This window comes from Gopherus flavomarginatus, chromosome 2, assembly GCF_025201925.1.
Source record: "Gopherus flavomarginatus isolate rGopFla2 chromosome 2, rGopFla2.mat.asm, whole genome shotgun sequence".
Lineage (NCBI taxonomy): Eukaryota > Metazoa > Chordata > Testudines > Testudinidae > Gopherus > Gopherus flavomarginatus.
The window spans coordinates 302,902,428-302,916,964 of record NC_066618.1 but is presented as its reverse complement, the minus strand read 5'-3'; the positions used below and the strand labels follow the sequence as shown (position 1 = coordinate 302,916,964).

The following is a 14,537-nucleotide window of genomic DNA, read 5'->3' as shown; positions in this document are numbered from 1 at the left end:
GAGAGCCAGAAAGAACATGGACCTTAAACTCAAATTAATTTTAGGGCTGTTAAGTGATTTTAAAAAATCACAATGAATCATGCTGTTAAACAATAACAGAATACCATTTTTATAAATATTTTTGGATGTTTTCTACATTTTCAAATATATTGATTTCAATTACAACACAACACAGAATACAAAGTGTACAGTGATCACTTTATTTATTATAAATATTTGCACAGTAAAAACAATAGTATTTTTCAATTCACTTAATACAAGTTCTGTAGTGCAATCTCTTTATCATTAAAATTGAACTTAGAAATGTAGAGTTATGTACCTAAAATAACTGCATTCAAAAATAAAATGATATAAAACTTTACAGCCTACAAGTTCACTCAGTCCTACTTCTTGTTCAGCCAATCGCTCAAACAAGTTTGTTTACATTTGCAGGAGATAATGCTGCCCACTTCTTGTTTACAATGTCACCTGAAAGTGACAACAGGTGTTTACATGGCATTGTTGTAGCTGGTGTTGCAAGATATTTGTGTCAGATGCACTAAAGATTCACATGTCCCTTTATGCTTCAACCACCGTTCCAGAGGACATGCATCCATGCTGATGATGGGTTCTGCTCGATAACGATCCAAAGCAGTGCAGCCTGATGCATGTTTATTTTCATCATCTGAGTACGATGTCACTAGCAGAAGATTGTCTTTTTTTTCGTGGTTCGGGTTCTGTAGGTTCCACATCGGAGTGTTGCTCTTTTAAGACTTCTGAAAGCATGCTCCACACCTCATACCTCTCAGATTTTGGAAGGCACTTCAGATTCTTAAATCTTGGTTCGAGCGCTGTAGCTATCTTTAGAAATCTTGCACTGGTACCTTCTTTGCGTTTTGTCAAATCTGCAGTGAAAGTGTTCTTAAAATGAACAACATGCTGGGTCATCATCCAAGACTTCTATAACAAGAAATATATGGCAGAATGCAGGTAAAACACAGAGCAGGAGACATACAGTTCTCCCCCAAGGAGTTCAGTCACAAATTTAATTAATGAATTTTTTTTTAAATGAGCATCATCAGCATGGAAGCATATCCTCTGGAATGGTGGCCAAAGCATGAAGGGGCATATGAATGTTTAACATATCTGGCACATAAGTACTTCGTAATGCTGGCTACAAAAGTGCCATGTGAACATCTGTTCTCACTTTCAGTTGACATTGTAATAAGTGGGCAGCATTATGTCCCGTAAATCTAAACAAACATGAGTCAGCAATGCAATGCTGCTGCAAAAAATAAATACAAATGTAATTTTGGGTTGCATTAACAAAGGCATAGCATACAAGTCACAGGAGGTGATTGTAATGTTCTACTTGGCTCTGGTTAGACCTCAGCTGAAGTTCTGTCTCCAGTTTTGGTCACAACTATATAGATAAGATGTAGAGAAAATGGAAAGGATCCAGAGGTGAGTGACAAAGATGATCAGAGGGATGGAATTCAAGGCATAAGAGCAAAGTCTAAAGGAACTGGGTTTTGTGACAGACCCAGGCCAGTGGGGTGCAGGAGTCTGGGAGAGGGCAAATATACTGGTCACTGGGTGAGTAGTTTTCTGTTCACTGAGTGACCAGAGGAGGGGCTGCACTAGAGTAGTCAGGAACTTGCTAGAACCAATTAAGCAGACAGGCTGATTAGAACACCTGCAGCCAATCAAGGCAGGCTAATCAGGGCACCTGGGTTTAAAAAGGAGCTCTCTCCAGTCAGATGGGGAGGAGCCAGAGGAGAGGAAGTGTGTGTGAGGAGCTGAGAGCAAGAGACACAAGGAGCTGATACTGAGAGGGTGTGCTGCTGGAGGACTAAGGAGTACAAATGTTATCAGACACCAGGAGGAAGGTCCTGTGATAAGGATAAAGAAGGTGTTCGGAGGAGGCCTTGGGGAAGTAGCCCAGGGAGGTGTAGCTGTCACACAGCTGTTACAAGAGGCACTATAGACAGCTGCAAATCCATAGGGCCCTGGGCTGGAACCCGGAGTAGAGGGCGGGCCCGGGTTCCCCCCAAACCTCCCAATTCCTGATCAGACACAGGAGGAGTTGATCCAGACTGTGGGGGAGATCACTGAGGTGAGCAAATCTGCCAATAAGTGCAGGACCCACCAAGGTAGAGGAGGAACTTTGTCACAGTATGTTTAGTTTAGAAAAGAGAAGACTGAGGAGGGATATGATAGTGGTCTTCAAATACTGTACTTGAAAGGCTGTTATAAAAATGACGGAAAAAAATTGTTCTCTTGGTGCAGAGGGCAGGATAAGAGGCAATGGGTTCAAACTACAGCATAGCAAATTTAGATTAAACCTCAAGAAAAACTTCCTGCCTGTAGGAACAGTAGAACAATGGAACAAACTGCCTAGGGAAGTCGTGGAAGCTCCTTCACTGGAGATTTTCAAAAAGAGGCTGGATAGTCATCTGTCTCAGACACAACAAATCCTGCATCGTGGCGGTGCGGGGTGGGGGAGGGCAGTTTAAACTAGATCAGAGATTCTCAACCTTTCCAGGCTACTGTACCCCTTTCATGAGTCTGATATGCCTTACGTACCCCAACTTTCACCTCTCTTAAAAACTACTTGCTTACAAAATCAAACATAAACATACAAAAGTGTGACACACTATTACTGAAAAATTGCTTACTTTCTCATTTTTGCCATATAATTATAAAATAAATCAATTGTAATATAAATATTGTACTTACAGTTCAGTTTATGGTATATAGAACACGGGTAGGCAACCTATGGCATGGGTGCCGAAGGCGGCAAGCGAGCTGATTTTCAGTGGCACTCACACTGCCCGGGTCCTGGCCACCGGTCCGAGGGGCTCTGCATTTTAATTTAATTTTAAATGAAGCTTCTTAAACATTTTAATAACCTTATTTACTTTACATTCAACAATAGTTTAGTTATATATTACAGACTTATAGAAAGAGACCTAAAAACATTAAAATGTATTACTGGCACACGAAACCTTAAATTAGAGTGAATAAATGAAGACTCGGCACACCATTTCTGAAAGGTTGCCGACCCTTGATATAGAGCAAAAACAACAAGTAATTGTATGAAATTTTAGTTTGTAATGACTATGCTGCTGCTTTTTATGTAGCCTGTTGTAAAACTAGGCAGATATCTAGGTGAGTTGATGTACCCCCTAGAAGACCGCTGAGTACCATTGAGAACCACTGGACTAGATGACCCTTGCAGTCTCTTTTAACCTTATGGTTCTATGATTCTATATCCTGCTACTCTTCCTCCTGGGGCCCTTCTCCTTATCCATACAATGCCCTACAGTGTTCATATTGGGCTCCTTGGGGACCAGAGAGGGAACATCCTTCTCAGGTGCCCTATCAGAGGAGGGGGAAGAGAGACTCAGAAGCAGAGCCTCAGGATTCCTGTTGAGATTTATTACCATCCTAGAATACTCAAGGAGCTGACTGAGGAGATATCTGAGCCATTAGCAATTATTTTTTAAAAGTCATGAAAGTTGGGAGAGATTCTAGATGACTGGAAAAGGGCAAATAAATATAGTGCCAATCTATAAAAAGGGAAATAGGGGCAACCCAGGGAATTACAGATCAGTCAGCTTAACTTCTGTACCCAGAAATATAATGGAGCAAATAATTAAGTAATCAATTTGCAAACATCTAGAAGATAATAAGGTGATAAGTAACAGTCAGCATGGATTTGTCAAGAACAAATCATGTCCAACCAACCTGATAGCCTTCTTTGACAGGGTAACAAGCTTTCATACGTTGCTAGACATACTACACACCTGCAGACCCAATCACTCTCCTGATTAATGATGCCTTTTTGAAGCCTGTAAAAAACTGTATGGCAAACTCCTGCTACTCCTCCTCCCACAGCAACAAAGACTGAGATATACTATATTCTCACTAAGGGAGCTGAATATCTGTATGCCCATCCAGAGCCAATCTCACTAGTCATTTTTATCACTAATTAGAGAACCAAGCAGCACCCCTCCCAAAATTACCTCATTTGAAAAAGACTCAAAGCATCTTGATCTCTGATGAAAAAAAGCTAAGTCTATGATTTTCTTAACTATAACAACATCACTAAATTTATTGACAAATTGCTGCAGGAACATGAAGCAATTTCAGTCTTTAAAAACAGTGTCACTTGAGATCAAGATCTTCATTGCAGGCTGCCTTAGATGCAGCAGATATCACTTTGTGCTTTACAGCGACTTCTGTAGTGATGCATCGGTCATGGTGGCTTCAAACTTCAGATATTCCAGGGAAAGTTCAAGCCACAGTGGAGAACCTTCCATTTCACAGACCATATCTTTTGGGTGAAAAGATAAAATGAGTTTCTTCACATTATCAGAATCCCACCGCACTTTCCGGTCTTTAAGCATTTACACTGCTGCAACAAAGAGAAAATACACTAAATCTCAGTTTTAACCAGAGCAGAGAACAAGCCCCTTTTTACCCCCAGAGACCAACACCACCTCTAAGGATGTATCAGAGACTGCAGAAGAGAATACTGTCTGCTGCTACCAACTTCTTTTTGCAAATGGTGTCCAGCTGCAAGCATCCCTTTTGATGGGATTGCTGGGAGATGAAAATCAGACATTCACCTGGATATAGCTCTCTCTTCCTCCCAGATTCCTTTTGGGAATAACCTTTTTCCCTAACGCAGAACATGGGCTGCAATAACAACAGGCAAATGTGTGTTGGAAATCATCGTATGGTTATGCAATCCAGTTCCACATAACTGCTACCTTCTGCCACTCTCGCTGTTCCTTTTGACAGACCCCTCACGAGAGCCTTCTCACCCAGGAGAGGGATTCTCTCCTTCAACTAAGAATGATAATTTTTCTGATATAACAGAGAGAAATCCTTTTACTTCAGATAATCCTCAGACCCAAGAAGAAAGGAAGTTGGAGGGTTTTCTTAGATCTTAAACAATTCCTTTCATCATCTGAGATTCAGGATAGTCACCTGAGCCTCCATAATGCTGTCGATAGATCCAGGAGACTGATTGTAGCTGTCAAGCACTAGGATGCATATTTTCACATTGAAATTAATCCTGCACACAAGAGATTTGAGAGTGGTTGTCAGTCTAAATCACTATACTGAGTGTTACCTTTTGACTGTCGACCGCACTGAGGGTTTTTATTAAAGTGGTGGTGGTGATGTTCCTGTGTCAATGAGGGATAGCAGTCTTTACTTAGCTAGACAACCAGCTCAAAGGGAAAGTTTGATCAGAAAGTTAAAAGCTTGTTTCAAACATTTCTCCAACTTTTCATGTCTCTTGGTTTAAAGGTAAGAAAAGAAAAGCCTGTGTTATCTCCTAACACAATATATAGAGTTTATTGCTGTGAGACTGGATTCCTGGACAGCCAGAGTGTGCTTAGCTGATGGCAGATTTCAAACTATATCCATCTTTATCACTCAACTTCAGATGATTTCATGAACAACATTAAGGTTCTCTCGCAGTCTGCTGAGCCACATGGCTTCATGCACTTTTGTGATGTTGCATACTAGTTTAGTTCAGGACAGCATACACCTCTAGCAAACACAGTCTATATATAACTTTAACACTTCCACAAAAGGTTCGTTTCTCTCTCAACTGGTGGAAAAACCCAGATGCACTTTGTATACCGTTTGTTTTATTCCCCTCCTTCTGAAAAGAACTACAGTGACAGATGCATCTCTTGTGGGTTAAGGAGCCCATCTAGACCATCATTTAGTTAAGGGCAAGTGTGGATTCCAAAGGAGGCACTCTTATACATCAATTTTCTGGAGCTCAGAGCAGAATGCACTTCTTACTGATGATTCAAAATAACTTCATTTGGGTAATGACAGAGAATATGACTACAGTATTTTTCATAAACACTGGGGAATTAGGTTGTCTCTTGTGTTCAAAAGCATTACGATTATGGAATAGGTGCATACAGCACTGCATCAACCTGTCAGCAGATATACTTGTCAGGTATTCACAATGTATTAGCAGACAATTTTAGCAGACACTTCTCACCAGAACATGAGTGAGAGATTCAGAAGTCAGTGGGTCACTTTGTCTTCCAAAAGTGTTGGATATTTTGTTCCAGAGAAGGTCAGAGTCCAGGTTCTCTGGCAGATGCACTCCTGATCCCTTTGTCACAAAATGGTGTATGCCTATGCACTGATCCCATTACTTCCCAAAGTATTACAAAAAATCGAACAGGACAAAGCACTAGTTATCCTAGTAGCCCTTATGTGACTGAGACAGAACGTCTTCATTTGTTCACTTGACCTCTGATGCCAGACGTTCCGTCTCAGAATGAGGGAGGGACTCATCATCCCAATCTGTCCTCCCTCCACCTGACTGTTTGGTTTTTTGATTGAAGGATGTCAGAACTAGAAAGAATGTAGAATCATAGAGTCAGAGGAATGTGGGGCTTGAAGGAATCTCAAGGGGTCATCTAGTCATGTGAGACAGTGTCAAAAGCCTCATTAAAATCAAGACATATCAGATCTACTGCTTCCTGCCCTATCCACTAGGTCAGAAACCCTATCAAAGAAGAAAATTAGGTTGGCTTGGCATATTTTAGCAGGAGTGTTGTAAGCTAGACACGAGAAGTAATTCTTCTGCTCCGTGCTGATTAGGCCTCAATTGGAGTATTGTGTCCAGTTCTGGGCACTACGTTTTAGGAAAGATGTGGACAAATTTGAGAAAGGCCAGAGAAGAGCAACAAAAATGATTAAAGGTCTAGAAAACATGACCTATGAGGAAAGATTGAAAAAACTGGGTTTGTTAAGACTGGAGAAGAGAAGACTCAGAGGGGACATAACAGTTTAAGTACATAAAAGGTTGTTACAAGGAGGGAGAAAAATTGTTCTCCTCAACTTCTGAGGGTAGGACAAGAAGCAATGGGCTTAAATTGCAGCAAGGACAGTTTAGGTTGGACATTAAGAAAAACTTCCTAACTGTCAGGGTGGTTAAGCACTGAAATAAATTCCCTAGGGAGGTTATGGAATCTCCGTCTTTGGAGATTAAGAGCAGGTTAGACAAACACCTGTCAGGGATGGTCTAGATAATACTTAGTCCTGCCATGAGTGTCGGGGACTGGACTAGACGACCTCTCAAGGTCCCTTTCAGTCCTACAAATCTATGATTCTATGCTTTATTCTTGATGAATCTTTGATGGCTATTACTTATCATCTATTGCCTTGAAGTTAGGCTGACTGATTTATAATTCCCTCAGTCCTCTCTTTTTAAAGATAGGCACTATGTTTGCCTTCTTCAGTCCTCTGGGACCTCACCCATCCTGTATGAGTTATCAAAGATAATTGCTAATGATTCAGAGATTGCTTCAGCTAGTTCCTTAAGTACTCTAGGGTGAATTTCATCAGGCCATGCCAACCTGAATACATCTAACTTATCTTAGTTTGTATCTGCAAAGAGCATTTTATCCTGATAATCAGTAGAAAGGATCCATAAGGAAAATGTACAGTTTTAAAGTGGAAAAGATTTGTTTCTTGGTGTGACCATCATGAACTTCTACCATTACAGTATCAACTACCTGACATTTTGGGCTACATACTGTCACTGAAGAACTCTGGTCGCTCACTCTGTTTTCTCAGGGTACTCTTGGTGATCATTAGTGCCTTCCACCCATGTAGAGTCATTCTTCAGTATTTTCCCACTCTACTACATCTATATTTCTAAGGGTATTTCCACTTGTTGTAGAACGTACACCAGCATTGGACCTTCCTATACTATTAACAGATCTTACAGCATCAGCCTTCAAACCACTGGCTTCATGTCCTTTCCTTCCTCTATCAGTTAATATTCTCTTTCTTGTAGCAACAATATCAGCAATAAAAGTGGGAGGGTTAAGAGCTCTTATGATTGACCATCCTTGTATAGTTTTTCTCCAAGACAACGTCTCCCTCAGGCCACACCCTAAACTCATATCCAAGATTGTGTCTGAATTCCATCTAAATCAGATTATCCTTTTACCCAGATTGTCTGAATCCTCAGACTAATAGGGATGAGGCCAGGTTATAAACTTTAGATGTTTGGAGAGCTTTAGTCCTTTACCTCCAGAGAACAAAACCATGTAGATCCTCCCTGAGACTTAAGTTTCATTCGCTGAGAAAATGAAAGGTTCTCTGATTCTATCCAAAGACTGTCAAAATGGATTTTGAATCGTTTTATCTATCTTGCGTTATGAGTTCTCCAAACTTGATCCATGAACCAGTGTTAGAGCTCATTTGACAAGGGCCCAAGCATCCTCAATAGCCTCTCGAAAGAATGTTCTCATAGTTGAACTCTGTAAGGCCATTATGTGGGACTCTATATAGACTTTAAGAAGATGGTATACACTGGTGGAGGCTTCTAGGTCAAATACTTCTTTTGGTAGGGCAGTTATTCAATCTGTTCTTAGAACCCCAAGAAACCACCACCATAGTTAGATCACTGCTGAGGCATCACCTGAAGTGTAATACACATAGGGACAAGCATTTGAAGAAGAAAGAAAAGTTACTTCTTTGGACAGTAATTGGAAGAAACAGGGATCCTCAATTCAGACTTTACAAGGTGGCCAGACACAAAAATAGACCATCTTGACAACGCCAGACACAACCAGAACAAGCAGCGTTCCAGCCATCAGGAAACAAACCACAGTTTTGAACGCTTGGTCGAGGGTCTGAACGACCTCCCCTTAACATCAGCACCTACCTGCCTATTTGGTCACTCTCTACAGCATTCTTACCAAGCTTGAGAGCATATTACACAAGACCATTGGGTCTTAAAAATAGTTCAGTAAAAGTTCATCCCTTTTACTTCTTGGCCCCCTACCTCTGCAGGGACACTTCACACGAGCACCTTCTCAGACAGGAAGTAGATTATCTACTACAGCTAGGTGCCGTGGAACCAGTACCAACACAATACAGAGGGAAAGATTTTTATTCCCACTATTTCCTGACCCAGAAGAAAAGTGGTGGATGGTGACCAATACTAGACCTACAAAAACCTCAACAAATCTGTATGCTCCCAAAGATTCAAGATGGTCACCTTAGGCACAATAATCCCAGCGCTGGAACAGAGGGACCAGTTTTGAGCCCTCAACCTACAAGATACATATTTCCACATCTCAATACATCCAACTCAAAGCCAATTCCTCCAATTCACAGTGGAACACAACCACTTCCAATACAGCATCCTCCTATTTGGACTGTCCACTGTACTGAGGGTGTTCTCCAAAATCCTTGCAGTAGTCTCAGCCCACCTGCACAAACAAGGAATCATATTTTTTCCATACCTAGATGATTGCCTTATCAAAGGACACTCATACACACAGACATAAACAATCACATGACTGACCATCAACCTCTTCCAAAGACTGGGGTTGCAAATAAACTTTCAGAAATCCACATTGACACCCACACAACAACTGGAATTAATTGGGGCACACCTGGACTCAATTCAAGACAGAGCCTCTCTACCTCATGCCAGATTCCTAGCCATCAAACATCTCAGACACCATCTCCATCTGTCCACGAATCAAGGCACGCCAGATTACACATGCAGTGTCTTCAGGGCTGGTAGCGTTCAATATACAAAGCCACCAAACACAGCCTCAACATTATGGTAACACCAGTGATCAAAGTTTTAGTATCCATATGTAGACAAGTGGACTCACTCCCGTGGCGCCTCCTGCTGATGACTTTGGGAATTAGCTCGGTCCCAGCCCAGAGCGCCCTCTGCAGGCCAGCAATCCACCTGTCCTCTGCTGGCCCGCGTGTCCCTCCCTGGACCCGGTGCCCTTTTACATGGAGTGCTGCCCCCAAGCAGTCACCTTTTTCTCTGAGGGTTTCCCCTTCCCAGGGGACCCCCCACCCTCTGTCTCCACTTTGCCTCAGTATAGGCTACTGCCCAGTCTCCACCTAGCCCCTGTTCACTGGGGCAGACTGCAGTATCAGCCACTCATAGGCAAAGAGGTTTGGACCTGCTGTCTTTGCCTACCCCTGGGTTGCTCCCTGCAACCTCCAGTACCTCTTGGCCTAATGCTAGGTGGCAGCCTGAGGCTTTCCAGGCAGGAACTCCCCAGCTCCTCTGCCTTTCCCCAGCCCTGCTCCACTCAAGGTACCTGGTTTAGCTCCCTGCAGCCAAGCCCTTCTCCCTCTACAGCCAGAGAGAGACTGTCTGCTTCTCGCACCCCTGGCCTTCTTATGAGGACCAGTTGCTCAGTTTGGGGCGTGGCCCCAGCTGCAGCCACTTCCCCAATCAGCCCAGTGTAAAGGCTGCTTTCTCCAGCCACAGCCCCTTCCCAGGGCTGCTTTTAACCCCTTCAGGGCAGGAGCAGGGATCCACCCTGCTACACCCTACAATGGTGGAAAAGACCGGAGAACATCTGCGTAGGTGTTCCCTTTCACCACAGACCTCCTTCAATCATGATCACAACAGATGCTTCCCTACTGGGCTGAGGGGCACACCTTGACTACCACATGACACAAGGCAGGTGGACGACATTGGAAGCACGCCTTCACATAAATTTGCTAGAACTCAGAGCAGTAAGTTACACCTGTCTTCACTTCTTACCACTCATAAGAAACCCATCAATTCAAGTGATGACAGACAATGTTGCATGCATGTTCTACATCAACGGACAAGGTGCGGGGGAGGGGGGGAAGGAGGGAGGGAGTGGCTGATCCCACTGCCTAAGCATTGAAGCCATGAGACTAACCACCGTTACCAACACACTAAGTAAATAGTTTTCACAGGCGAACAAATAGGAACTGAACCCTATGGTCTTGCAACAGATATTCTAGCAATGGGGGTTCCCATCTATCAACTTATTTGCCACAGCACAGAACCACAAATGCCCGCTATGCAAGACCAGGGATGACAAAGCCAAGAACATCTTCATTACCCTAGCATGGCCCAGACAGGTCTGGGACCCTTAGCTGCTGCATATGTCAAGTCATCCTCCATGAACTCTTCCAATGAGGACAGACCTCCTCTCACAGGCTGACAGTCAGATCCTCCATCCATAACTGGTGAAGCTCCATCTGAAAGCATGGCTCCTCCATGGTTCCAATTACACGAGTTAACCTGTTCGGAGCAGGCAGTGGTGGATTTAGAGTTAGTGGGGCCCTATGCACAGCTTCATTTTCACACACACACCCTGGGACTCAGCCAAGAAAAAGAGCATTCTCTCTTATCTCCCCCCTGTTTTTCATTATTTTTTTCCTTCATCCTCCCCCTATATTATAAATAAGGGGAAGTAAATGACAATGAAGTGAGGTACCTTGATTGGGGCAGGCGGTTGGGTTGCAGGAGGAAGTGCGGGTGGCGGGCTCTGCAAGGAAGTTTGGGTGCTGGGTGCACGCTCTGGCTGGGGCTTGGGGTGTGGGAGGAGGGGTTGAGGGCTCTGGGAGGGAGTTTGGGTGTGGGGTGCAAGCTCTGGGCTGGGGCAGGGGGCTGGGGCGTGGGAGCAGGACGGGGGGGTGACGCTTACCTTGGCAGTGCAGCTCCCAAAGCAACCAGCACACCCCCCCCTCCGGCAGCAGCTCCTAGGCGGGGAGGGCAGGGGCTCTCTGGGCACCACCGCCTGCAGGCACCGCCCCCACAGCTCCCATTGGCTGCAGATCATGGCCAATGGGAGCTGCAGAATCAGTACTCAAGGTGGGGGCAGTGCACGGAGACACATACTCCCCGGGTGCCACAGGGACATGCCGACCGCTTCCTGGAGCAAAGTGGCATGGAGGAAGGGAGGCAGAGCGGGCATGGAGCTGCCTTAGCCCTCCTGCTGACATGTCTCTGCGCACCCTTTACAGGGAGGGGGGCAGCGGGTCTCCATGTGCTGCCTGAGGTGGGGGCAGTGCATGGAGCAACCTTCCCTTCCTGCCAGGGACATGCAGAAACATGCCAACAGCCAGACGCTTCTGGGAGAAGTGTGGGGCCACCAGCCCCGGCAAGCTCTGCTGTGCCACCGGCTGGGACTCAGGGGCAGGCTGTCAGATATTTGTCCTCCATTTTGGGGGCCCCTCTGTTGGGGGCCCCATGCCACTGCACAATTTGTTTCATGATAAATCTGCTCTTGGGAGCAGGTCAAACACATGTTATTGAACAGCAGACGTGATTCCACGTGCAATACTTACCTACAGAAGTGGAAACGTTTTTCCACAAGGTGCCTACATAAACAACTTACTCCCTGACTATACCCGTTCCAATGGTGCTAGACTACCTTGTAAAGCTAAAGAACTCAGAGTTATTGGCAGGGTTCCTTCCCCACTCTGAACTCTGGGGTACAGTTGTGGGGACCCACATGAAAGACCCCTAAGCTTATATTCCATCAGCTTAGGTTAAAAACTTCCCCAAGGCAAAATTTCTTTCCTTGTCCTTGGACAGTATTGCTGCCACCACGAAGTGATTTAAACAGATATTCAGGGAGGGGCCACATGGACCTAGAATATCCACAGCTACTCGCTGAAATGGAACCTCAATTATGGGGAGTGGCTGGAGAGGGGCTTTGCCCTGGTCTTGGGGTTTTCCCACTCTTTGGTACACCTTACAAGACGGGACATAAGTAGAAACATCCTTGCCCATTCCCTCCCGGTGGAAGGACTTCTTCAAATAGTCTTTGGTCCTGTTCACCCTGTTAGGGGGCTTGTTCCTTCACCCTCTCACTTCCCTGGTCCTTCTCGCATGAACAGAGAGCAACAATACCCGAAGTCCAAAGGCACAAACAATTCGATGTTCATTGGGGTGAACTTCCAGCAAGCATGATTCCAGTTTCCTTCCTTAGTGTCCCCCTTCCCAGCTCTGATACCACAGAGCCTTGCCTGTGTCCCTGTTCCTGTCCCCATCCCCCCTTTAGCAAAACATGATCCCAATTCCCCCATCCGCAGTGCCTGTTCCCATTCCCACCCCCCACTTCCTGATTGACTTCAGACTATATTGCAAAACCTGAGTTTTGCTTAGCTATTCCTTAACCAATCATTTTACTGAAATTTAACTAACCAATCCTAACATATTGTAACATGGTTATTTAATTATACCCCACCACCTTAATTGGTTTATACCCAACAAAATTAATTATACAGTAGACAGAAACAATTACAGAACCTGACAGAGACCATGCAAATAAACATACAAAACAATACAGAAGTGAGGATTTCACAACTACATCTATACAGACATAAGGGTTCTCCAGCTGTGTCTATTGATAAGTGAGTTCTTGCCAGACTGGATGCTATCAAACTAAGTTTCCTTTTACATCTTCTAGGCTTATCTCTTTTTTTTTTTTTTTTGGAAGTGATAGGAATATCAGGACAGGATTGTATTTCTAATAGCCCAATAGCACCTTATTTTAATGTGACTAGTTTGGAATGTGAGGATGTGACCATACACTTCCCAGCTTATGGCTGCCTAACTACATCTTAACTGAAGGCCTTAGCCTGTCACAGTAAGAGAACGCCATTACACAGACAGTGATTTTGATTCTTTCTTTTATACCTCTGTAACTAGCTAAGTGATAAGAATACACCTACATTCTTAAAGTATAGGCCTTTACAGACAGGCCTGAATATCTATATCCTAACACACCCCAGCATGGCCCCTAGGATGATAGTGGGCTAAGCTCAACAGCTTTACCTGGTACTTAGTTGGAACTACCAACTGTATTTGAGGATGCCAGTCTTCCTGGTGCCCACCAGAAAGAGTTTCCTTGTATAAAAGTCCTCTTTCTACAACAAACCAAGATCGATTAGAAGACCTGAGAGGCGGCGGGTTGCTCCGTGCTGCTCTCCAAGCTCCCTGGAGGCTTTCATCTGCTTCCTGCTTGGCCTGGAACTGTTCCCTTGATGCTGGAGACATCAGTTCCTCACCGGATTGTCGACTTGGCTTTGGTCCCTCTGGAAGTGATGTAGATGATGGGGCTGTTTCTGTTGACTGTGATCCGCTCTCTGCTGGTGCACTATGTTGTATTTCAGGCTCTTGTATAGGTTTATCTGCTGCTGCCAAGGCAGGCTTGGTGGTGCCCTCTGGCATTGGCATTGAAGATGCAGGGGAGGGATAGTTCAGTGGTTTGAGCATTGGCCTGCTAAACCCAAGGTTGTGAGTTTAATCCTTGAGGGAGCCATTTAGGGAAGCGAAAACTGCCTGGGGATTGGTCCTGCTTTGAGCAGGGGGTTGGATTAGATGACCTCCTGAGGTCCCTTCCAACCCTGATATTCTATGGGGTTTCAAGTGCTGGCAATGGTTTTGGTGTTGGTTGTTCCGCCAGTTCCAATTCCAGGACTGATTCTAGCTGGGTCTCTGTGACTGGATCCACTACTGCTGTCGCATATGTTGGCATGGGGTCCACTTCCACCACCTCAGTCTGAGGCTCTGGTAACACAGACGGGGCCCTTGTAGAAAGCTCAGGAACAGGGATAGGTGCGAAGGCTTGTTTACCCTGGCTGCAGGTGACCATTCCCACCCTCTTGGCTAACGTCACATGGTTGGCCAAGTCTTTCCCCAGCAGCATGGGAATGGGATAATCATCATAGACTGCAAAAGTCCACAT

General features: G+C 44.5%; 1 protein-coding gene across 3 annotated transcripts in view; it reads left to right on the top strand.

The window, feature by feature from the left end:
- IQANK1 (IQ motif and ankyrin repeat containing 1) overlaps positions 1 to 14,537 on the top strand; it is a 184,822-nt gene that overhangs the window by 158,614 nt on the left and 11,671 nt on the right. The gene's annotated exons all lie outside the window — the stretch shown is intronic.